Raw genomic sequence first — 27,523 nt, 5'->3', positions numbered from 1 at the left:
ACCCAAATCATAAAAGCATTCCATTCCCTCCACCGTTTTTACCCTATAATTTAACTAAAAGTTATACTTTTCAAAATTTATCTCTCATTTTCATGGTTATAAAAATCTCAGCTAGGCGTCGATTAGTCACAACTACTCCCGATTAATTCCAACTAATTTAACTAAAAATACTACTTTTCAAATTTTACCTATAGTAATATGATGGAAAATGAATAGTAGCTTTTTATATATAACAAGTTGCTATAGCAACTTTGTAAAATTTAGGTTTGGGGGAGAGAAATTAGGGATGGAATGTAATGTAATTTAATTTTTAGAAAAACATTTCAAAATTTAGAGACGAGAGATAGTTTGATGGATGTCATGTGAATGCTGTAAGTATAATTATTACATAATCACCAACCAAACCCCTCCCATTAGGGTGTATGGGATGTTCCCGTCTTGGGGAGTAGTCATCTCTCCACTCCAGCCAATTGCACCATGTCACGTCAACTTCCCTCTTCAGTCTTCGTTTTACACTCAAACGTAAGGGGTGTTCCCCTCTCCACTCCCGAGTCAATCATAGCCATTTGAGGAGTTAAGAGGTCGAAAAAATCAACATGACACAAGTGGACAAGTGGTGAACACTCCCCGCCTCATCATGTTTACCACACACTATCTCCATGTGTGCCCCGCTCACCCTGACACATCTTTTAAGTATTTCTAGGTGAGAAAAAAGTGTGTCGACGTATCAATCACATGCCAACACTTTTTTCTCAAACAATTCCCCAACCAAATCCCATAACACGCCAATGAGGTGGTGGTGGAGTGGTAAAGGGGAGTATTGATGTTCTAAGGGACCCAAGTTCGATTCATGCCTTCCCCATTATTTACTGCGGCACCTGGTAAAGGGTTTTACCTCACCGCACTGTCGTGTCTTCGGGCGAGTGTTTACGGACTTCGGCCCTAAATGAGGGTTTTCCCCGATTCAGAGGCGAGTGTATTCCGATGTGATGAATTTTGCAAGTAACCCGTTTGAAGAATTTATTTACAGTTCAAAAAAAAATCCCATAACACATAGTATCTAGCCAACTCCAAATGAATGCAATTTAATAATTTATAACTAACTACGGAAAATCTCAACATATAATTCTTCATGTTAAATGTCATTTTAGACCATGTGGTTTGAGCCATTTAGCCAGTTTAGTTCAAAGGTTTTATTTTTCGTATGTGGGACCAAAAAGGTTTCACCATTACCATTTTAGTCGGACCAAAAAGGTTTCACCATTACCATTTTAGTCCACTGGGTTAACTTCATCCATTATTTCTGTTAACGAGGAGGGCAATTCGGTCATTGTATATGGTTGAATTGCCCTTCTAGTTAACAGAATTACATATAAAATGGCCGAATTGCTCTTCTCGTTAACAGAAAACATGGATGAAGTTAGCCCAGTGGACTAAAATGGCAACGGTGAAACCTTTTTGGACCCACAAACGAAAAATGAAACATTTGGACTAAACTGACAAAATGACCCAAACCACAGGAACTAAAATGACATTTAACTCTAATTCTAAAAAATTACATCATAAAAAATTACACCAGTTAGAGTAGTGTAAACTCTTACTGTGCAGGGAGGAGAGGAAGAGGCAGACCCAAACTGACATGGGATGAGCAGATTAAGCATGAGTTACTAGAGTTGCATCTTTCTGAGAACATGGTCCACGATAGGACTTCGTGGAGGCATAGGATTAGGGTTAGGGTTAAGGACTTCTAGCGGATATTGTAGTAAGGTCTTAGGTGGATTTCGGGGACGTAGGTTTGTCTTATTCTTTAAGGGACTTTTCCAGTGATTGCCTTCTTGTGTTTATGCCCAAATGATGTTGTATGCTATTATACATGATTTACATTGTGTTTATGCGCAAATGATGTTGTATACTATGATACATGATTTACGTTATATTGTGCCATTCTGATCACTTTCTTGGTAATGGACGACTTCTTATTTCTGTATTCTTTCTATATTCTTTGACTTGTTGTGTTGCTTTTCTGTTCGTTTTCGAGCTGAGGGTCTCTCTGGAAGCAGCCTCTCTATCCCTAGGGATAGAGGCAATGCCTGTCTACATCCCACCCTCCTCGGACCCTATAAGTAGCTCTGCTATTTGTGGGATTTACTGGGTATGGTTGTTGTTGTTGTTGTTGTTGTATAATATGAGGAAGGTTTTATGCAAAACACTAAATATTGCGAGAAAACGAAGAACAAAATGAATCACTCATTTTTTTTCATTCCTAAAACCCGAAAAGTAAATGAAAATGTTATAAATGTAAGATTTATTGTTTCTCACACTAGAATTCAAAACAAAATATGAAAAGTTTTCAGTTTTTAAATGACCTACACATATGTAGGTTATGTGTAGGCTAAATTACCTACATGTATGTAGACCATGCGTAGGTAAAAATATATGATTTTTTATGTATAATACACATATAAATGTAAGAAACATAAAATTTAAAAAAAATATTAACTTTAAATCCACAATTTTAGTGATTTAGAGTTGTTCTTTTGTTCTCACAGTAATTAGTGTTATGTAATAATGCTCATCCTAATATCATATTTTTTAAAAATAAAACTACTATCAAATATACTTATTTATGGTAGAGGCTTTTGCCGGAAGAATACTAGAGTTCGATTCCTGACATGTGGTAGTTATGGTTAATTTGGTGTAAATTAGGAGTATGAATAGAGTATCTGTATATACTATATAATAATAAAAGAAACCTATGAGTACACGTGTCATTCATTGAAACTATCTATTTTTTTGTTTTTCCGCCTCTATCCCCTACTTGATCATCTCCTATTTAATTATAAATACTTATTTTTTTATAATTAAAGATATTCATTATATACAGATATTAATAAATGATTGACTAGAACAAACAACAAATTCAAATTATATAAATAAAAAATATTAATACATTAAATTTTCATTATTCTCCATCGGCTTTTTTAATTCCTCTCATCCTCACGTATATTATTTATACATATTTTTGTGTGTTCTTTTAGCTAAGAAACATTCAAATGATCATATATCTCTTTATTTATGCATATTAAATTAGATTAGATATTAGTTGGTATATAATATATTCATTTAATAAATACAAATGGATCGTTTTGTTATATAGTAGAATCAATATATATTGTTTAGTATAACAGGTTATTTATTAATATTAACTTCAATGATTATTGCTATATAAGTATTTTTTTTCTTTTTTGCATATCTATTATTTATTTAATATTTTTTGACTGTTTCTTTTATTTTTCTGCTTATCAATATAACTATTTAATATTTCATTGATTCAACCACGTGTAACACACAAGTTTTTAAATTATTTATAAATAAAAAACAAAGTAAAATATTATAACTTATGTAATACACAAGTTTCTAACCGAATAAAAAAATAAAAAAAACAAAGTAAAATGTTATAAAAAATATATAGTACATCAAAGTTCTCTTTTGCAAAAACATATATTGACGATTGTATATGTTAACCGATTATATTATATGTATTAAAGCCGTGTAATACACGTGCTTATTCAATACGTGCAATGCGATGGTCATCACTCATCATACTCTATTACATCATCACATCTAATCACTATTTGACACCTCATTCCATCATATTTTACTCTACCATATTTACAATGGTAATGCATTTTATTACTCACTTTTGTTTTTTGTTTTTTAATAAATACACACCCTTGTAAAAAGCTTGCATTCTTCACCCTTTCACCACACATATGACACAAAAGCCCCACAATATAATCAAACCAAATGCGCGTTACTCTTCGGCAGTCGTACCAAACTCATTTATGTAAATCAAAACTTACATATACTTAATAAATGTGAAATGACATTGCACCTCATTTATATAAATCAAGACTTACAGAATTAATAAATGTGAAGCAAATGACATTGCACCAAAAATATTGATTATAATAAACATCAAGAAAATGTGTATATATAATATATATATAGGGCGAGTTATCTTGAGAACACTAATATTGCGAGAACCGTAAGGATGAATATAAAAAAAACATGAGAACTTGTAAAAAACAATTCAAATTCAAATTTTGTACACTTATCATTAGTATTTGAATACAATATTAGAAAGACTTAACTACACTGTTAGTCCCTGCGGTTTGTGAAAAGTAACAACTTAGGGTACTAGTAGTTTAAAGTAACAATCTAAGGTATTAACCTTTTAATTTGTAATAAAGTGGGGCACTAACACTAACCCCAGTTTAATTTTAACTAATCCCACCCTCACATGCCTAAAACGTGAGGGCAATTTCGTCATTTTACAAAATAAAAGCTTCTTCTCCGTTTATATACTCGATCCCCATAACCTCCGACGTAACCCACAATCCCCATAACCTCTGACGAATCTCCGGCAAAAACCTAAGATGAAACCTCGACGAAAACCTCCGACTTTCGACGAAGCAACTGAATCGGACTTTGAACGTATTCTGATTAGCTAAAACTTCAACTTCAATATTGGTTACAAACTGAGATGTAGATGCTGAATTTAGTTTTATGAAGAAGAAAATATTTATTCACTTATTGATCAGTAGGAGTTTTGTACAGCTCAAAAAATGCCATGAAATTGTACAGTTTAAAAAATCGCCATGAAATTATACGGTATAAAAAAAGTTATAAAACACCATAAAATTGTACAATTTCAATAAACACCGTAAAAACACCAAAGAATTGCACAGTTTCAACAAACGCCATAGAATTATACAATTTCAAAAAACGTCGTAAAACACAAGATAAACACACTATAGAATTGTACATATTCAAAAAATGTCATGAACACACCACAGACTTGTAAAGTTAAAAAACGCCATAAACATACCAAAGAATTGCATAGTTTCAATAAAAAACGTTATAAAAACACCATAAAATTGCACGGTTTTAATAAACGCCATAGAATTGCGCAGTTTTAAAAAACGCGATAGATACGTTACGTACGGAGAAATTACACCAAAGCACCATAGAATTGCACAATTTAAAAAATGCCATGAAAACCCGCTTTCATGAACACCCAGTTTATGTCTATGTACGGGGAATTTACACCAAAAACACTATAGAAATGCACAGTTTGGAATACTGCCATAAAACACCCAGTTTATGTCGGTTTTTTTGGTCAAAAATATTGCAATAGTATACTCGTTTGAAAGATAAAAACGCTCGATTATATGGTGTAATTTAAAAAAAAAATCACATATAAAAAGTTGTAGACGTTTAAATACGATGAGGGAAATGACATGTGATTAACATGACCACCCTTTATGTTTGGATATTTCTATTCTACTCCTTCTGATAGTTTTAAAGTTTGTAGTATATACAAAAATGTCTCTGCATCAATCTCAACCAAATCATAAAGATTTTGTGGTGGAGATTCCTTCCTACATTTTGTAAGAATTTGGCACTTTGTAGAATAACCCTAAAGTTTCTAGTATATACAAACATGTTTCTACATCAATCTCAACCACAAATCATAAATATTATGTTGGCATGTTGTTTTAAGTTCTAAGCATAGAATACATTGCATTGCATTGCATTGTGTTTTTTATTATTACGTTTGGTGTTATTCTATATAATGCAATGTCAAAACAATTCAAAACATGATACCTACATGTTAATTCCTATGTCTTTTTAGATTTTTTCATCCTTTGTAGAAAGAAATTTTACTTATATATATATAGAGAGAGAATCATGAGAAAACTACATCTAAATGAGAAAACTAGAAAGCTAACTAAAAAAGCCTAAAAAAAGCTAAAAAACATATCAATTTTTTACAATTTTTTATAAAAAAATCGCTATTTTTTATATATAAAAAATTTCAAAAAAAAAAGCTAAAAAACATACCATTTTTTTTTTACAATTTTTTATAAAAAAATCGCTATTTTTTTATATATGTGTACTACACATGTGCATTATATCCGTAATAGTGCACATGTGCAATACAACAAATTATTTTTTATTTTTTTTCCATGCATTAAATATAGCGATTTTTATAAAAAAATGTAAAAAAAAATTTTGGTATGTTTTTTAGGCTTTTTTAGTTAGTTTTTTTGGTTTTCTCATTTAAACTAGTTTTCTCATGATCCATCCCCTATATATATATATATATATATATATATATATATATATATATATATATATATATATATATATATATATATATATATATATATATATAGGATAGGGATCATGAGTGAACAACATCCTTGTTTGTGAACTGTGTGAACTGATCTAGACCCTTGATTTATATGATCTTGAGATTTAAATGAATGGCATGATAGTAATTATTTGGTTAATTTTTTCTATTTAATTAAATACAAAAGGGTATATGTGTAATTACACAATCAAAAGAATTCAATCAGGAAACCTAAATTATTTCCATTTTATTAAAATCTCATCAAATTCAAACCCATTTTTTTTTGTTTATCCAGTTCTCGATTTATCTCCTTCGTTCACACTTATTTTATTATAATTGTTAGTGCTTGATCCATTTAAATCACCTATGTTATTACATTAAAATATTTGCTCTAATATAAATCATGGATTAAAAATATGCCTCCAAAATAGTAAATGAATTTACCATTCCCACAATGTATTGCACTTCTTTGCCCTGATCTACGCAAATGGGATCTGCAACCAATTTTTATTGAAGTCAATAGAAATATAATATCTTAATAGATATTCTTCCAGTTAAATTTCGTATGAATCTCGATTGCGGATTAAGAACCAGATCCTGCTGTGTGATCCAGGACACTTCCATGGCTTGAAGAAGACGATGATCTGCTGGTGTATTACATTACCCAATACATTCATATTTTTAATATCCTTTTTTTTGTTTTTTTAATATACATTCATATCTATTCAATATCCTTTTTTTTTATCTGCTGGTGTATGACATTCTGATTAAGTTGTTTAGTGTTTATTTTTTTGCAAGAATTTTGTTGCGATCTTTTTGATGTTGAGTGTGTATGTGCCTGTTGTTTATGTAAATTGGGTACACACCTGTGTTTACGGTGTTTTTACATTTGTTGTACACATGTGTATGCAAATTGATTGTAGGTATAAACTGTGTATACACATATATAAATTGGGTGTACACATGTGTATATGTATGTACATAGGTGTATTAAATTTAAATACACATGTGTACTTCGGGATTCATGCATGTGTGTACGTAATCGAAATCTGGGTTTTTTTAATCGACGAAGAAAAAATACTTGATGAAGAATTGCTCGATTGAAAAAAAAATCTGGATTGTTTTGAATGGTGATTATGTTATAGATCTTGTTTAGATTTAAAAAGATATTTTTAGTAAGGGAATATGCCACAGAATAGTAATGAAGTTTTAGGAGTGTTCCAATTAGGTCACTGATAAATTTTATTGTTCCAATTAGATCATTCTACTTTATTTTGGTGTTCTAATGCTAGAGATTTTACCTGAATAGCAGGTCATAGTCCTACATGGCATTTATTTAACTTTTTCTTTAAAAAAAAAACATGATGACATGGAATAAAAAAAGAAATATAATAAATCAAAACAACATCAAAACCCAAATTGATCAAATATTACAAATCGTTGAAATTTTATCGTTAGTTCTTTATCTTCATTTATAACTTTTTAGATATTTTGAAAAAAAAAATCACATTTTTTAGTTTTTTTCGCATTTTTTTAACTTTTCTACAATTTAAAAAAATTAAACCTATTTCGCATTTTTTTCTAATCCATTTGGCATTTATGTGCCATGTCAACAAATTTTTTAAATAAAAAACCTAAATAAATGCCATGTAGGATGGATGACCTTCTATTTAGGTAAAATATCTAGGATTGAAACATCAAATGAAACTTAAATGACCTAACTGGAACAAAAAAAATTATGAGTGACCTAATTAGAACACTCTTAAAACTTAGTTACTATTGTACAAAGTTAACCCTTTTAGTAATCACAAAAAATAGGAAAGTGTAACTTCCATAGATTAATTAAAATAAATAACTAATAATAACTTAATGTACAATTACAATCATGTCCTTCTCAACAAAAAAGATAATCAAGGGCTATGATCAGTTCACACAGTTCACTCTTGGGAGGTTGTTCACTCTAGAACCCTACCCTATATATATATATATATATATATATATATATATATATATATATATATATATATATAAGGTGGTGTTCTAGAGTGAACACTATATATATCATTGTTTTTTGTTTCTTACATACACACCCTGACACATGCCCCTCTTGCGGTGTGCACATATAATGTATATATGTGTGGGTGCTTGAGGGACAAAAGTGAAATGGTACTAACTTTAACTTTAACGTTATTTTACTAGTTTCGTCGAAATAACGTTAAAAGCGGCGGATGATTAATCATGCATCACGTGGTGACGTTGATAGCTGAAAGACACGGGGTACATGCACCAATCGGTCTCTCTGTCCCGATTGTTTGAGTGTTATTTGTCTTAGCTTCAAGGTTTGATACAAAATTACAATCGAGCCGGGGGTCTCACTGGAAGCAGTCTTTTTATTCCTACGGGGTAGAGGTAAGGTTGTCTATATTTACCCTTCTCAAACCCTACCTTAACTTTGCTATTAGTGAGATTTACTGAGTATGAAGATGATGATGACATACACACGCTTACATGCATGAATTATATACATAAAAAAACCATTGAACTAGGTTTTTTCTATATGTCTATTTTTATTTTGTATCATATACATAGACATGTATGTAATATAACATGCACTAGTGTATGTTATATACATAAACAAATAATCAAACGATTTCGTTCATAGTTGTTAAAATTCATGAGACATGTGAGAGAACATTACACTTATATTTTTATATCTTAAAATTTTTAAGATAAGAAAAATAAATGTTCTATTAGTAAGTATCAACTAAAAATATTAATATTAAAGTTACAGGGAGGATTGTATCGCTTGCATACTAAGAAAGTTGTGCTATAAAGTGTAAAAGAGTTTAGGGGTGAACGTGTAAAGAAATGTATAAACATAAATAAGATAGTATTGTCTTGGCTCAATTTCACTAGCGAATTCATCTTAGCCAAGTGATAGAGGGTTCAAGACCCCTTATAAAGAAGGTATTAATTGCGTCAGACTAATACACTAATACAAAACAGAGCATTAGACGGGGTATATACTAATATTTCGAATGCACCAATGAAATTTAATTACACTTTGAAAGAACTTGGATGGATAAAGCATCCAAAAACTCTATTCACACTTCTTAAATGTGTCGCCAATGGTTCTTACAGCATGTATTTACATCGAATACTCGAATGGTGTTACTCTAGGTGGTGATTTACATGTGTTTACTATGGTTAATTACAAGGGTTTGATCATCATTTCACATCAAATACTCGAATGGTGTTACTTTGGAGGTTTTTGTTGTTTTGTACATGTTAATGATGAAGGAAACACAACACGTGGGAATTGGAGGCATTAAAGGATCGCGAAAACGAAATACAAAGCACCAGAAAAGAAGATACGGAAGCCATTCCTGGTGACAATGGCGTCTAATTAGGGCGTTTGACTGGCATTATGGCGTATACAGCAGATATGATGTGTATGTCTCTAAACCGATTCGCTTAAACTGGTTTTATAGTCACAGAATCATAACCGAATCCTGGCCATTATTGCAGCGAATTATAGCAAATAATGGTCATTGATGATTAATCATATCAGTTTAAAACTTATTAAAAACGAATAACAATTACGTGTCTTGATTGCAAAAACCGCCTCACAAGGGCCCGGGTTTTCGGAGCTGCATTCATGTCCGCAGGACGTGCGGCCACGCACGAGTTCAACCAAATTCTAGTTCTGAAACTCAATTTTTTTTCACCCCCCGCGCGCTCGGGTAGGACTTGTGGGACAAAGTGTTTTACCACTTTGAGATTTTCATTCACACACACCCTAAAACTTCCAACAATCCCCCACATGAATGGAGGTCGATCTCAGAAGCAACATTATTCCAATTAGATTTCAGCAGTTGAGTTTTGCATACGATAGGTAGGTGTTACCCTTTGAACATTCGCTCAAGAAATGCACTTAGCCCACTAGCTCTAAGTAGACATCGATGTCTTTGAACTCGTCTGCCGTTTGTGTAGACGACAATACACTTCACACAAAACTCTCCCTAACAAAGTGAAGTCCTCATAGTTATGTTCGTTATGGTCATGAACATGAGCCTGGTTCTGCGAGAGCCATTAAGTAATGTGCCCCAACAATACCCTTCGAAGCGACCCCACTTCTCTCTCACATAGGTGATTCACTATGTATGGTTACCTTAGTCGAATCATTAAAAGCCATAGGCTTAGGGGCTGTTTGGTAGCCTCTTAATGACCATTCAGATGCTACCTCTTAATGGTTTAAAACCTCTGAATGAATAAGAGGTAACCTCAAGTCTGAATGGTTAAGAGGTAACCTCTGAATGGTAAATCATCACATGTCACATTCTTCTACCTTCTCATTGGTAAAATTCTTAATGGTTTCATTAAGAGGTAGCCTCTTAATGACCATTCAGAGGCTACCAAACAGCCCCTTAGCCTCACACTTGCCACTTTTAGGAATGGACTAGGAAGTTTATTAAGCTTTTAATAAACTACCTTTTTAAGTACGTATGGTTATCCCCCACCAGTGACCTCACTCATTCATACAATTAGGTTTTCCTATAAAACTCAGTTCTTGGGATCTCTAGCCTATTGAGTTAGGTTTCCATCATATGAACTTAATTTTTCAAGGGCTTTAGTCCCATTCCCATGGGCGACTTCTGAACTAAATCTCTACTTAGGCCTTTTGTTAGTGGATCCACGATATTATCCTTTGACCTCACGTAGTCAACACTGATAATTCCTGTAGAGATTAGTTGTCGTATCGTATTATGTCTACGTGTGATATGTCTGTTCCTACCATTATAAATTGTGGTACGAGCTCTGCCAATTGCCGATTGTCTATCATAATGTATACAAATGGCTGATGCCGTCTTAGGCCATCTTGGTATATCCTCAACAAATTAACTTAGCTATTATGCCTCTTCACCAGCTTTATCTAAAGCGATGAACTCTGATTCCCTCTTGGATCTAGCAATAACCGTTTGTTTCAAAGATTTCCACGATATAGCTGCACCTCCAAGTGTGAATACATACCCACTTGTTGCTCTGGAATAATTCATGTCAAATATCCAATTTGCATCACAGTGTCCTTCTATAACTGCTGGATATCTGTTATAGTGCAACCCATATTCCCGTGTGTATCTTAAGTAACGAAGCAACCGGATGATACAGTTCCAATGAATTGAACTTGGGTTGCTCGTGTATCTACTTTGCTTGCTCACAACATATGCTAAGTCTAGTCTAGTACAACTCATAAGATACATCAAGCTGCCGATAATTCTTGAGTAATCCAACTGGTTAACAGGTTCACCTCTATTCTTGGCTAAATGTTGACTTGTGTCAATGGGAGTTCTAGCTACATTAGAGTCATTCGAATTAAACTTCTCAAGAATTTTGTCCACATAGTGGGATTGACTTAAAACAAGTCCACTTTGGGTTCGTGTGATTTTAACTCCCAGAATCACATCCGCAAAACCCATGTCTTTCATGTCAAATCTTGCTTTTAGCATGTTCTTTGTAGACATTACGATTTTGTCATCACTTCCAGCAATGAGCATATCATCTACAGATAGAACAAAATGACATATCCATCTGATGTGTCCTTCACATATACACACTTGTCACATTCATTGATTTTGAGGCTGGTATCAAGCATGACACGATCAAACTTTTGGTGCCATTGTTTTGGAGCTTGTTTCTTCAATCTATACAAGGATTTTACAAGCTTACACACTTTCTTTTCTTGCCCAATTGCTATGAAGCCCTCAGGTTGTTCCATGTAAATTTCTTCCTCTAGATTTCCATTCAAGAAAGCTGTTTTCACATCCATTTAATGAACTTCCAAATTTCTAATGGCGGCAATGGGAAGCACCAAACTGATGGATGTTATTCGCGTAACTGGCGAATATGTATCAAAGTAATCTAAACCTTCTCGTTGTTTATATCCTTTGATCACCAACCTTGCCTTGTACTTATCGATGGTTCCATCTGGTTTCATCTTCTTCTTAAAGATCCATCGATATCCTAGTGGTTTACATCCTTGAGGAAGATCCACAAGTTCCCAAGTGTGATTTTGTAAGATAGAGTCCATCTCACTTTCAATGGCCTCCCTCCACTAAGGTCCTCCTAAGGAATTCACTGCTTGTTGGTACGTTTGAGGTTCCTCTTCTACCATATAGGTAAGAAAGTCAGGGCCAAAGGATTTTTCAGTCCTTTGTTGTTTACTCTTTCTGATTTCAACTTCCTTAGTTATAGATTGTTCTCGTGGTTCATTATTTGTAACCTCATCCCCTGGAACAATTTCCTCAACCGGTCTAGTAAAACTCGGTTCACCTTTATCTAAGCATGGGAACACATGTTCAAACCAGCATGCGATGTCACTGCATTAGGCAGTGGTGCAACGAAACTGGTTGTGACACCAACAACAGAAGTCATGATCGCAGAAAAAGTAGTGTTCATGGGCTGGGATTCCATTATTAAAAGAGACAGGACAGGAACAATCGGTAATATAATCTGTTTAAGTTTGTTAGTAAACTGCTGATATAAACTTGAAATCTGAAACAGAAAACAGGAAAGCAAAAAGAAACAGTAACAGTGAACTGGGCTTGTGTTTGACACAATTCCCTTAAACAGATTCGCGGTCTGTTCCCAAGGTACGCCGGTTCGAAGCAGCAACAACGCATTGCTATACTTGAACACTTGCCTGAAAAGAAACAAGAGAATTGTTTCAGAGACTGAGAGAGGAGAAGATGTTGTTTGGTGTGTCTAAACTGATTCGCTTGAACTGGTTTTATAGTCACAGAACCATAACCGAATTCTGGCCATTATTGCAGCGAATTATAGTAAATAATGGTCATTGATCATTAATCATATCAGTTTAAAACTTACTAAAAACAAATAACAGTTACGAGTCTTGAGTGCAAAAACCGCCTCACGCAAGCCCGGGTTTTCGGTGCTGCATTCGTGTCCGTAGGACGTGCGGGCACGCACGAGTTCAACCAAATTCCAGTTCCAAAACTCATTTTTTTGACCCCCCCTGTGCGCGCGGGTAGGACTTGTGGTAAAACATGTCATAAAGTTACAATGGTTTGGTAAAGATCTTACCTTATAAACAACCATTTACTTTGTTCCCTCACCAATGTGGGACAAAGTGTTTTACCACTTTGAGACTTTCATTCACAAACACTCCAAAACTTCCAACAATCCCCACATGAATGGAGGTCGATCTCAGAAACAACATTATTCCAAATAGATTTCAGTAGTTGAGTTTTGCATACGATAGATAGGTGTTACCCTTTGAACCTTTGCTCATGAAATGCAATTAGCCCACTGGCTCTGAGTAGACATCGATGTCTTTGAACTCGTCTGCCGTTTATGTAGACGACAATACCACTTTACACAAAACTCTCCCTGACAAATTGAAATCCTCATAGTTATGTTCGTTATGGTCATGAACATGCGCCTGGTTCTGCGAGAGCCATTGATGTGTGTAAAATGCAACATATAAATCACATCAATTAAGGCATAAAACTAACCCTTTTTAAGTACTAATGTTGGAAAAAGAGTGTTTTTGTCTTCCTTTTGTATTTTCAGGATGAAATGAGCTCAAAATCACAAAAGAAGCAAAAAGACTACTAATTCTACCATAAATACAAGAAAAGGAACAAAAGTGGACTGCCCGGACCCTCAACGGCACCTCCCAAGGCAAAGGAGAAGAAACAGAGTCTGAACACGCCCCGTGTCCAGCGAACACGGGGGCGTGCCCAGGAAGCAGCAGAAAAGACAAACCAGTAGAAGCTTCCATTGCCCACCACGAGGCCGTGTCCAGCGAGCACGGGGGCGTGGTGAAAGTACAGCAGGCGCATTAATTGTAATTCGCAATTACAATTAATGAAGTGAGAGAATGTCAGACGGGCACGGGGCCGTGTCCAGCAGACACGGGGCCGTGTCCAGCCTTCTGTTCAGCCTATAAATAGAGGAGCTTGGCTTCATTCTCTCTCATCCCTTGGCACACCACCTCTCTCACACCTCATCCACCACCCACCACCACCATAACACCATCATCCACCACCATCATCCATTGTCCATCGTAGAGTGTGTGAGTCGTCTCGGGATCCAAGATTGATCGTAAGAGTTCTTGACAATCAAGGCCATGTTTGCCTAAGTCTCTTACATCACTTGGTGAAGACAAGTGTTTAGTATAATACTTTTTATTTTTAATCTTTTGCACTTTTTATTTGGTTTTGTATTAATGACTTTAATAACTAGTTACTTATGTTGAAGGTGATCTTTCCTTATCGTTTGTCCGTGGTGTCTTGGCATTATTTTACTGTCTATATAAAATAAAAGATTTTCACCATTCATATCTCCACGGTCTATATGGAGGTATGTTGGCTACCTGGTCGGGGGTTAAGGGAACGGTTTGGTAAAGGTCTTGCCCTTGTTCAGCGTTTAGAGGTCCTGCTTGGGACCTGGGTCAAATTTAGTAGGATCTCCTTCAATGCCCATAGGTATTGGATGGCGGGGATCCAAACTCTTTGACCCCCTCATAAGTTAACTACTATTAATACTATAACCCGGCTATTTAGGACTGTATCCCTGCTGACTCAGACTACTTAGCCGAGGGTAACGTCACCGCCAAAAGCGGGGCCTGCCACAATTTGCATTAATAACTTAATTCATTATCTTTCAATAATCCGACCCTTTAGGATTGTATCCTTGCTGACTCAAACTACTGGGTTGAGGGTAACGTCGCCTTCAAAAGAGGGGCCTACTACAATAACTAAGATAATCTCTTAAACAAGTGCAAAAGTGCGAAATAATCAAAGGTTATACTAATACACGTGTCGGATCCAAGTGATTCATCTTGTCTATCTGTTTTTACTTTATTTTTATTTTCAGCATTTAGTTAGTTTTTATTTTTCTTAGTTTAAAACATTTTTCTCACTTTTTGATTTGATTAGACGTTGAGGATAAACCGGTATTAAAAGCTCTTGTGTCCTTGGACGACCTCGGTATCTTACCAACACTATACTACGTCCACGATGGGTGCACTTGCCCATATGTGTGTTTAGTGTTAGTGAATATCGTGTTTTATAAATTTAAAACTTGGCTAAAAGTGTAAAAAGGGGCTTAAATACTCATCAAAAATATATTACACTACACACGCATCAAGTTTTTGGCGCCGCTGCCGGGGACACAAGGATTTTAAGAAAGTTAGGAATCAACGGCCTAATCATATTTTTATTTTTCTTTAATTTTTTTAGGATTTTTCTTAGATTTTTAGCTTCTGCAGAGCTCAACACGGGGCCGTGCCCGCTGAACACGCCCCGTGCTCAATCATTGGAACTGGCAATCCTGTTTTAAGTCAGACAGTAGGCTGAAAACGGGGCCGTGTCTACTCAACACGCCCCCGTGCCCAAGATTCAGTTGCTGAAAACAGAACCGTTAGATCCCGGCGGTTGGTAATTTCTGACACAAACATGAGTAATAGTAATTCTTTTTACTTTCGGCACTCTTATGGTTTGTGGTGTCGAATATGTGGAGGCGAACATGAGGAATTAAAATGTTTTTTCCTCACTTATAGGCCCCACTATATAGACCCACCGATTCCTTGTAACCTTAAGAGGGGCGAAAGTAAAAATAAGCACTATTTCTCCCTCGAATGCGCCCAGCCAGATATTCTAGGAGAAATGCTCCTTGACGAGTTATTTCAACTAGAAGAACTACTTCTCAATTGGTCAAAAGAACTTAGGAAGGATTTTTTAGATCCATCCCAAGATGATGACCATGAGGGAATGTTGGAACCGCATTCCGACAACCTCGTTGCTCCCGAAAATACCTTCTTACCTAGAAAAGACGCGGACGATAGTCGTCCCTGTGCCGATTGTGCCGTGAAGGACTCCCCATCGACTTCGTTCGATGCATACATAGACCTGAGCGATTCGGCATACACCTTCTTTAACGAGAGCCCGGGAAAGGGTTGGACTTGTCCACCTAGAATGAAAATAGGAATTACCCTCACCGACAACCTCTTGCGTTCTCGCCTTAGTATAGGACAATTAAGGTATCTTAGGCACTTTGGGGTTGTTCCAACAAGTCAAGAGCCACCCGATATAGATTAGCTCCTTAGTAAAGACAAAACTTCATAAGACAGCTTTCCGACACGGGGCCGTGCCCGGCCAACACGCCCCCGTGTCCACCAAAAGATTCCCCTCTGATCAGAACGTCAGAATACGGACAAACTGTGTCAGAATTTCATCTGCACACGGGGTCGTGTCCAGCGGACACGGGGCCGTGTCCAGCAGGCTGTCGTTTTCTATAAATGCAGCCAAAAATCCTGCACATTTGGACCAACTTGGGGACAGAGATTTGAAGGAATCTTCTCTTAAACAATCCTAGGTAAGTCTAAAAGAAGTTTCCAACAACCCATCTTGTCCTTTCCTCTTCTAGACATTTCCTTCTTCTTCATCTTTCTTCAAGAACTACCATGAAAAGTTTGAAAATTTTCAATCTTTGTGGTAGGGAACAATGAGTTTTGATCATAGAATCTTGGTAAAAACATGTTATGTAACATTGTTTAAAGTTATTTACTGTCAAAAAGCTTGCATAAACTCAGAAAATAACTTAAAAACCCAAGATTCCTTGCTCCAAAATTTTGCAGAAAGATGAACACGGGGCCGTGCTCAATGAGCACGGGGCCGTGTCCAGAAACTGTTTCGTCATATAAACTGCTTTTGGTTTATTTTTCGTAGAATGGCGAGTGAAAACAGCGAAACATCATCCGTTCATTCCTCAAACAGCCGAAGGGGAAGGAGGCCCTCCGTTGAAGCTACACTTGTGCATTACGTGATAGCGCTAAGGGAAGCTCTCGACGAAATGACGTCAGTAGAGGAGGTCCTCATTGACCGTATTAACGATCTTATAATGGGACTTGAAAGCAGCTTCCAAGAGATTAACCTTTTGCACCAAAGGTTAAACATTTTGGTAGCACCCCCTATGGAACCAGTCCTTCCACAACAAGACTGGAACTTGGCACTCGGTGTTAACAACCCTACTGGGTGGGGAGACTTTCCCGCAGAACCTCCTATGGAAAACCCACAAGAAGTTCCAGCGGAAGTTGAAACTCCTCAAACCAATGCAAACGAGCCCTCTTTTCTCCTTCCAAGGGAGGTAGAGGAGTGGCTTGCCGACATATGAGGAGAACCGCACCCGAAAGGAGGAGTTCTACAAAGCCTTATCTAACCAAGATTAGTAGCTTCTTGGAAATTTTGCTAAATTAAAATAAAACATAGGGCTAGAACTCCATAAGTTTAATATTTATGTAATTTTTATCTTTATGTAATGTCTCTCTATTAGCAATGTTATGATGGTTTTTAAGATTGATGGTTGTTTTGAGAATAAAACACACTCATGGTGGTAATGGATGAAAAAGGGAACGAGAAAAATGGAACCATGCACGAAGAACAGAGCAACCCGACAAAAATCTCCATCACAGAAGGCTCAACACGGGCCGTGCTCAACCAACACGGCCCCGTGCTAAGCCCCTGCAGAAAATCACCCAGTTCAGGTAACTGGACACGGGCCGTGTTCAGCGGACACGCCCCCGTGTCCAGGCTTCTGTTTCAATTCTGTAATTTTTGTTACTGGCACTTGACCACGGGGCCGTGCCCGGTCAACACGGGGCCGTGTCCAGGATGCCAGTAACATAAATCTTTGCTTTTTAACCCACTTTTATACATTCTAATTAACCAAAAACATTATTTTTGGACACATTGAGGACAATGTGTAATTTAAGTGTGGGGGGGGGGGATGCTAAAACCCTTGAAATTTTGCAAAATCCTAAACACAAGCCTTACACAAAACTCTATTGGAACCGCTAAACACCCCAAATTTTTTCAAAAACTTTTTCATTTTTTTTTATTTACTTGTCTTAGTTTAAGTTGGGAATAACAAGTTCTAAAAAGGTTATATTTTTACAAGTTTACAACCGATAGCGTCGTGATAAAAAAAGAACCAACATAAGAAAATTATGAAACGGTATAACAAGTCTAGTTAAAAATTCGATTATATATGCTTGGTCACATTAAAAAACCCATTCCCACAAAAGTGAGTTTTGAGCCTTTATTGAGCACAAAAATACACATATTTAGATTAAATGCTCATTTTTCGTTTCTTGTGTGAATAGCCGCTCGGTCCTTACAAATCTAGAACTTGCCACGATGATACATTCCCGGTCCTTACCAACTTAAACCCAAGTAAGTAAATGATGGAGGCATTAGGACTAACCATTTTTTTTTTCAAAACCATTATTTTTCATTTTTTTTACCTACCCAAAATCCCCCTAGATAGCCCCTTTGAGCCTAAACCTTTCATTTCATTACCCCAAAACCCTTTTTACCCACCAAAAACCTTTTTATTTTTATTCTATTTATTTTAGTAACAAGCTCGCTTTTTCGTAAAACTCACCTTTTTATGTGACGATCGAAAAAAAAAAAATGAATGAAGTAAAAAACAAACAAAAGCTATAAAAGCTTGTTTGCAGAAATACTTCAAAAAAAAAAAAAAAAAAACACAAGGTACTTCACGAAAACCGACACTTGTTACGATTTTCGCCCTTTTTACTAACCACTAACCAACCACCCACCTTTAAACCCAAGCCTTCACCCCAAAAGTCCTCTTGATATTTACAAAGGTAAAAAGTTAAAAAGGAGGAGGATTGATTGCTTGGCAAGCCTATGGAAGACGTGAGTTCCGTGCCGCTCTCGAGTGATTCACTAAAATATACACCTTCGGCCGAGTGTTGAGTGATCTCCCGTGAGGTATGTGAACTTGTATATAAATGGAATTTTAATAAGGCATGCTATGCCCAAACAAGTAATTCATCTTATGAAAAGTTCAAAATAAATCATAACGAATAGGATTGTAAATAAATAAAAATAAAACCTATAAAAACCTTGGATTCCCGACACTCTAGGGCAAGCTAAAAAACTTCTCTTCTACCTATTCCATTTGGGAGTGTAAGCCACATTTAAAGAGTTTTGCTTGAGGACAAGCAAAAGTTCAAGTGTGGGGGTATTTGATGTGTGTAAAATGCAACATATAAATCACATCAATTAAGGCATAAAACTAACCCTTTTTAAGTACTAATGTTGGAAAAAGAGTGTTTTTGTCTTCCTTTTGTATTTTCAGGATGAAATGAGCTCAAAATCACAAAAGAAGCAAAAAGACTACTAATTCTACCATAAATACAAGAAAAGGAACAAAAGTGGACTGCCCGGACCCTCAACGGCACCTCCCAAGGCAAAGGAGAAGAAACAGAGTCTGAACACGCCCCGTGTCCAGCGAACACGGGGGCGTGCCCAGGAAGCAGCAGAAAAGACAAACCAGTAGAAGCTTCCATTGCCCACCACGGGGCCGTGTCCAGCGAGCACGGGGGCGTGGTGAAAGTACAGCAGGCGCATTAATTGTAATTCGCAATTACAATTAATGAAGTGAGAGAATGTCAGACGGGCACGGGGCCGTGTCCAGCCTTCTGTTCAGCCTATAAATAGAGGAGCTTGGCTTCATTCTCTCTCATCCCTTGGCACACCACCTCTCTCACACCTCATCCACCACCCACCACCACCATAACACCATCATCCACCACCATCATCCATTGTCCTTCGTAGAGTGTGTGAGTCGTCTCGGGATCCAAGATTGATCGTAAGAGTTCTTGACAATCAAGGCCATGTTTGCCTAAGTCTCTTACATCACTTGGTGAAGACAAGTGTTTAGTATAATACTTTTTATTTTTAATCTTTTGCACTTTTTATTTGGTTTTGTATTAATGACTTTAATAACTAGTTACTTATGTTGAAGGTGATCTTTCCTTATCGTTTGTCCGTGGTGTCTTGGCATTATTTTACTGTCTATATAAAATAAAAGATTTTCACCATTCATATCTCCACGGTCTATATGGAGGTATGTTGGCTACCTGGTCGGGGGTTAAGGGAACGGTTTGGTAAAGGTCTTGCCCTTGTTCAGCGTTTAGAGGTCCTGCTTGGGACCTGGGTCAAATTTAGTAGGATCTCCTTCAATGCCCATAGGTATTGGATGGCGGGGATCCAAACTCTTTGACCCCCTCATAAGTTAACTACTATTAATACTATAACCCGGCTATTTAGGACTGTATCCCTGCTGACTCAGACTACTTAGCCGAGGGTAACGTCACCGCCAAAAGCGGGGCCTGCCACAATTTGCATTAATAACTTAATTCATTATCTTTCAATAATCCGACCCTTTAGGATTGTATCCTTGCTGACTCAAACTACTGGGTTGAGGGTAACGTCGCCTTCAAAAGAGGGGCCTACTACAATAACTAAGATAATCTCTTAAACAAGTGCAAAAGTGCGAAAATAATCAAAGGTTATACTAATACACGTGTCGGATCCAAGTGATTCATCTTGTCTATCTGTTTTTACTTTATTTTTATTTTCAGCATTTAGTTAGTTTTTATTTTTCTTAGTTTAAAACATTTTTCTCACTTTTTGATTTGATTAGACGTTGAGGATAAACCGGTATTAAAAGCTCTTGTGTCCTTGGACGACCTCGGTATCTTACCAACACTATACTACGTCCACGATGGGTGCACTTGCCCATATGTGTGTTTAGTGTTAGTGAATATCGTGTTTTATAAATTTAAAACTTGGCTAAAAGTGTAAAAAGGGGCTTAAATACTCATCAAAAATATATTACACTACACACGCATCAGCCATTAAGTATTGTGCCCTAACAATACCCTTCGAAGCGACCCCACTTCTCTCTCATATAGGTGATTCACTATGTATGGCTACCTTAGTCGAATTATTGAAAGCCATAGGATTATCCTCACATTTGTCAATTTTAGGAATGGACTAGGAAGTTTACTAAGCTTTGTAATAAACTACCTTTTTAAGTACGTAGGGTTATCCCCCACAATGACCTCACTCATTCATACAATTAGGCTTTCCTATTGAACTCATTTCTTGGGATCTCCAGTCTATTGAGTTAGGTTTCCATCATATAAACTTAACTTTCCAAGGGCTTCAGTCCCATTCAAATGGACGACTTCTGAACTAACTCTCTACTTAGGCCTTTTGTTAGCGGATCCGCAATATTATCCTTTAACCTCACATAGTCAACACTGATAATTCCTGTAGAGATTAGTTATCGTATCGCATTATGTCGACATCTGATATGTTTGTTCCTACCATTATACATTGTGTTACGAGCTCTGCCAATTGTCGATTGGCTATCACAATATATACAAATGGCCGATGCTGGCTTAGGCCATCTTGGTATATCCTCAACAAATTGACATAGCCATTCTGCCTCTCCACCTACTTTATCTAAAGCGATGAACTCTGATTCCATCTTGGATCTTGCAATAACCGTTTGTTTCAACGATTTCCACGATGTAGCTTCACCTCCAAGTGTGAATACATACCCACTTGTTACTCTGGAATCATTCGTGTCAGATATCCAATTTGCATCACAGTGTCCTTCTATAACTGCTAGATATATGTTATAGTGCAACCCGTATTCCCGAGTGTAACTTAAGTAATGAAGCAACCGAATGATACCGTTCCAATGAATTGAACTTGGGTTGCTTGTGTATCTACTTAGCTTGATCATAGCATATGCTAAGTCTGGTCTAGTACAACTCATAAAATACATCAAGCTGCCGAAACTTATTGAGTATTCCAACTAGTTAACAGGTTCACCTCTATTCTTGGCTAGATGTTGACTTATGTCATTGGGAGTTCTAGCTACATTAGAGTCATTCGCCTTAAACTTCTCAAGAATTTTGTCCACATAGTGGGATTGACTTAAAACAAGTCCACTTTGGGTTCGCGTGATTTTAACTCCCAGAATCACATCCTCAAAACCTATGTATTTCATGTCAAATCTTGCTTTTATCATGTTCTTTGTAGACTTTATGATTTTGTCATCACTTCCAATAATGAGCATATCATCTACATATAGACACAAAATGACATATCCATCTGAGGTGTCCTTCACATATACACACTTGTCACATTCATTGATTTTGAACCTAGCATCAAGCATGGCATGATCAAACTTTTGGTGCCATTGTTTTGGAGATTGTTTCAATCCATACAAGGATTTTACAAGCTTACACACTTTCTTTTCCCGCCCAATGGCAATGAAGCCTTCAGGTTGTTCCATGTAAATTTCTTCCTCTAGATTTCCGTTCAAGAAAGCTGTTTTCACATCCATTTGGTGAACTTCCAAATTTCTAATGGCAACAATGGGAAGCACCAACCAGATGGATGTTATTCGCGTAACTGACGAATATGTATCAAAGTAATCTAAACCTTCTCGTTGTTTATATCCTTTGATCACCAACCTTGCCTTGTACTTATCGATGATTCCACCTGGTTTCATCTTCTTCTTGAAGATCCATCGATATCCTAGTGGTTTACATCCTTGAGGAAGATCTACTAGTTCCCAGGTGTGATTTTGTAAGATTGAGTCTATCTCACTTTCGATGGCCTCCCTCCACTGAGGTCCTTCTGAGGAATTCACCGCTTGTTGGTACGTGTGAGGTTCCTCTTCTACCATATAGGTAAGAAATTCAGGGCTAAAGGATTTTTTAGTCCTTTGTCGTTTACTCTTTCTGATTTCAACTTTCTTAGTCTTAGATTGTTCTCGAGGTTCATTATTTGTAACCTCATCCTCTGGAACAATTTCCTCAACCGGTCTAGTAAAACTCGGTTCACCTTTATCTAAGCATGGGAACACATGCTTAAACCATGATGCATCCTTAGATTCTATTATGGTGTCGTTGCATATTCCAGGGTTCTTAGAATCATGCACAATAAAACGATATGGACCATAAGGACGAGTGTATCCTATAAATACACAATCCACAGTTTTGGGTCCTATTAGTAGGCGCTTTGGTGGCGTGACAACCACCTTGGCTAGAAAGCCCCGCACTTTCAAGTATTTATATGGTGGTGTCTTTCCCGTCCATAATTCGTATGGCGTTACATCTTTCTTCTTATTGGGTTTCATGTTCACCACATAATTTTCCAATAAGATTGCTTCCCCCCACATGTTTTAGCTTATCCCAGAACTTATCATCATGGCATTCATCGTTTCTTTCAAAGTGCGATTTTTGCATTCCGCTATGCCATTTGATTGGGGGGAGTAAGGAGCCGTGAGTTCATGTATGATTCCATTTTTTGCACACACATCAATGAAAGGTGAAACATATTCACCTCCTCGGTCGCTCGTTACGATTTTGATTTTCCGATTTAGTTGATTCTCAACTTCGGCTTTGAATAAGATAAACTTATCAATAACGTCGTCCTTACTCTTAAGTAAGTACACATAGCAATACCTTGTACTATCATCAATGAACGTGATGAAGTACTTGTTCCCACCATGAGTAGGAATTGCTTTTAGATCACACACATCCGTGTGGATTATCTCGAGGGGTTCTGTGATTCGTTCAACCTTTTTAAATGACGATCTTGTTTGTTTTGCTTCTACGCAAGTTTCACATTTATTATTTGACTCGATATCGAATGTTGGTATGCAATTAAGTTTAATCAAACGACGTATGGAATTAAAATTAACATGACCTAGTCTACCATGCTAAAGATTAGAAGACTCAAGCAAGTAAGCAGAACTAGTAGATTCTTTCATTCCATTCACAACGATTACATTTAGTTTAAACATACCGTTGAGGACATAGCCCTTACCAACATACACACCATTTTTGGTCAAGAAGACCTTGTCCGACTCAATCACCATTTTGAAACCAAACTTATTCAATTGCTACCCTGACACAAGGTTCTTACGAATTTCTGGAATATACAACACGTTGGATAAAGTGAGTTCTCAAAACCACACCCCCTCGCCTTAATTTCGGCTGTGGCGGTATTTCCCATAAAAACCTTTTCTCCATTAGTCACCTCCTTGAAGGTGCTAAACAGATTCTTATCAAAGCACACATGACGGGTAGCCCCCGTATCAACCGACCAATCCTTGTGGTTTTGCCCGACCAAGTTAACTTCCCTGACTAAAATCTAGAGGTCCATAATCATAGCAACGAGGTTATCAACCTCACGAACCATGTTCACTTGTCGAGCATTTTTCTTCTTTGGAAGCTTGCATTCGTTGGCCTTATGGACTTGATTTTGACAATTGTAGCAAGTTCCTTGAAACTTATTTTTCCCAACACCCCCTTTAGGACCAAGGTTGGAGCGTTTCCCATGGCTCTTCTTTCCACTATTCTTGTTGTTTCCCTTTGAAGATTGGCAATGTTCAACAACGTTGGCCTTTGCTGTTTCAGGACCATCAATCCTTTTCAGAGCCACTTTGTTATCTTCTTCAATACAAAGGCAAACAACAAGATCTTCAATGGACTTTTCCTTTCGCTTATGCTTGAGATAGTTCTTGAATCAACCCAGCTTGGTGGTAGCTTTTCGATCATAGCAGCAACTTGGAATGTCTCGCTGAGTACCATTCCTTTCGCATGAATACCATGAAGAATAACTTGAAGTTCTTGGATGTCACACCCTGATATTTACACGTTTCACCGGTGGGCCCGGTGGGGGATTATCGTGACGTAGTTGGTAACATTACAGTCAGACAACACAATATTTAAATGCACAGCGGAAGCAAAAGATAGATATGTTTCAACTTTAATAAATTGTAATATCAAGTATCACAACAGTTGAAAGTAATCCACAGGGGATCAAACATAAATAGGAAACATTGTTCAACAGTTTTGACATCCAAGCTTGCGAGACTTATTGAGGACGCTAGGAGAAAGCCAACCTAGTTCGCGTAGTACCTGCACTTAACCTTTTTGAGAAAATACGTCAGTTTACACTGGCAAATACATTCAACCGACTCAGTTTGAAAAGTTTAATAAAATTGATTTGAATGCACGAGGCACAAACTTTTATAACTTAGGATAATTATTTTAATATAATACTTGTAAACGATTTACATGTTTCTTATGCGTTCAGTAGCCCAATCCGTAGACCGGGTTAAAGATCAATAGACACACCACATTATTTATTCATTTATGCACTGACGGGTGTACGCCTACACCCCGTGCTCAGGTCGTGGCCATCTCTTAAGATGATGCCAGGGATATCCGGGACATGGTCATTAACCCCCCAAAGGCTTTAAGCAAACAAAACATTTCAAAACAAAGCATATCAATGATTCAATCTCTATTCGATTAAAGATTCAATGCTGGACCAAGCGGTATTCTATATACCGTACCCCAATCCAGTATAAGGGAAATTAAGTTAAAAGTATTTACCTTTGCAAGTATCAATCACAAATAGCTAATGCGGGTAGCTTTTACTGGGTCTCCTATTCTGGAACGAAGGTTTATAATAACCTATTAGAATCCTAACGGGTCTTTAATTTAGCCTAAGCCTAGACCGGTTAGTTTTAACGAAAGATACGGTTCGAACGCGTGATTAAGCGAAGACCGGAATAGAATGTGATTTAGACCCGACAAGTTTGAAGACTTGTATAATATGGGTAATCCAACCACATTCTGGATTTTGAGATAAAACGACAAGGTTTGACCCGTTTCGGCTAATTTATGTAAACTAGTTACATAAACCGAACCGAACGCGTAATTAGCGTAACGGGTAACTGTAAGAGTCCTATACAGGTTTCCTATGTCAATATGCTTTAAAGAGGTTGTGATATCAGTAGGATATCTCCCATTATGCCCAAAACGAGTTTAATCCCATAATACGCCCCGTAGGGGTATTTTGGTCATTTTAAAGATTATAAAAGAGATTATTTATAATTCTGATGTTCGGGTCTGAAGTGATCAGTAAAACCACCTACTTTAACAAGTTACATCAATAGGTAAAAGTCTTTATGTGGCAAAATGGTTTTAAACCTTTACTAGGCGTTTAACACGCGTAAAAAGCCATTTTAAGCGATTTCCGGGTTAAACAGGAAATCTGAGTTTTCTGGTCAGGTTTCATAGTTCAAAATACTTTATTTATAATATAAAATCAGTAGCAATTGGATTGGTGTTAAGATACCATGTAGAACTCATTTTATGCCCGAAAAGGGTATAATCGGTATTTACCGAATCAATGCCATAACCTTAGGTTATGAGCAAGTTAAAAATAATTAAAAATCTTTAAAAATCTCAAAATATTATATTACCTCAGTGTGTAAAAGGTTTGGTGTCGAAATTGGGTGTTAGATAGGCTTTATGCTAAGTGCGCCGTTTAATTAACTACGGTTTCTTAAATGCGCTATTTAGCATAACCCCTATTCTAGACCTCTAACTGGCGTGAAATTTTAGGGACATGTTTATAAATCAGTAACAAAGATTTTTGCTCTCTCACATTCCCAAAATTCTCGTTTTATGATCAAAAGGGCATTATGGTCAACTTTTAAGCTTTTAACGGAAACTTGTAAACGAAGCGGACAATCAATGAACCAGTCACAGAGGGTTATACTATCATGTAACCTGGTCCTAAAGAAGTCCTAAGGCATTTCTAAACTCTACTAAAACGGGTCAGAACTGAAGTCAAAGCAAAAGTCAAAATTTTGTGACTTTCGGTTCCGAACCGGGTCTAAACAGAAAATTGTCGGATCAAACAAACTTAGACCAGTTATAATACTTATTACCAAGTTATATGAGTGATAAAATAGGTTACATGCCTTCTGCATTGCTAATTATGTGTTAATCCAAAAATTAAGCTTCTGTTGACTTTTTCTAAACAACTTTGACCCGACATTTGATCTTGTTAGAGTGGGAATCAGAGGGTGCCCTTTTAAGGGTTTAAAGCTCACATGATTACCAACTTATAACTACCTTTGATTCGACTAATCAGTGGACCATTATTGATTAATCGTTAAGTCAACCGTTAATTACGACAGTTTGACTTTTAAGCTAAAACTAAGTAAAAACACAACTAAGAAAGGTTAATCATACTTACTGAAGTCTAATGCACGACTAGGAATGGCTTGGGTCTGCTCTTATGCTCCAGGAAACTCCAGAAATGCAGAAGAAACGAGTGAACACAAAGTTGCAACTCATTGGCCTTTTATAGTGTTCTTGGTTGCTCAAGATCATGACAACTAAGTCTACCAACAGTCCCTAATCACTAACACATGTCCCTAGAGCCTAGGAGTCAATTAGGGGTCGCCCATGCTGAGAAATAATCGATCTAAGTCGGTTAAAAGGCTGAACAGTGCTGCTGCCAATGTTTTCTGTATCTGGGAGTCTGACGCGGCCCGCGTAAGACCTTAACAAGGCTTACGCGGCCCGCCTGAATCTTC

The sequence above is a fragment of the Helianthus annuus genome, chromosome 11 (genome assembly GCF_002127325.2).
Source record: "Helianthus annuus cultivar XRQ/B chromosome 11, HanXRQr2.0-SUNRISE, whole genome shotgun sequence".
NCBI classification, from domain to species: Eukaryota; Viridiplantae; Streptophyta; class Magnoliopsida; order Asterales; family Asteraceae; genus Helianthus; species Helianthus annuus.
Note: the sequence above shows the minus strand (reverse complement) of the source record.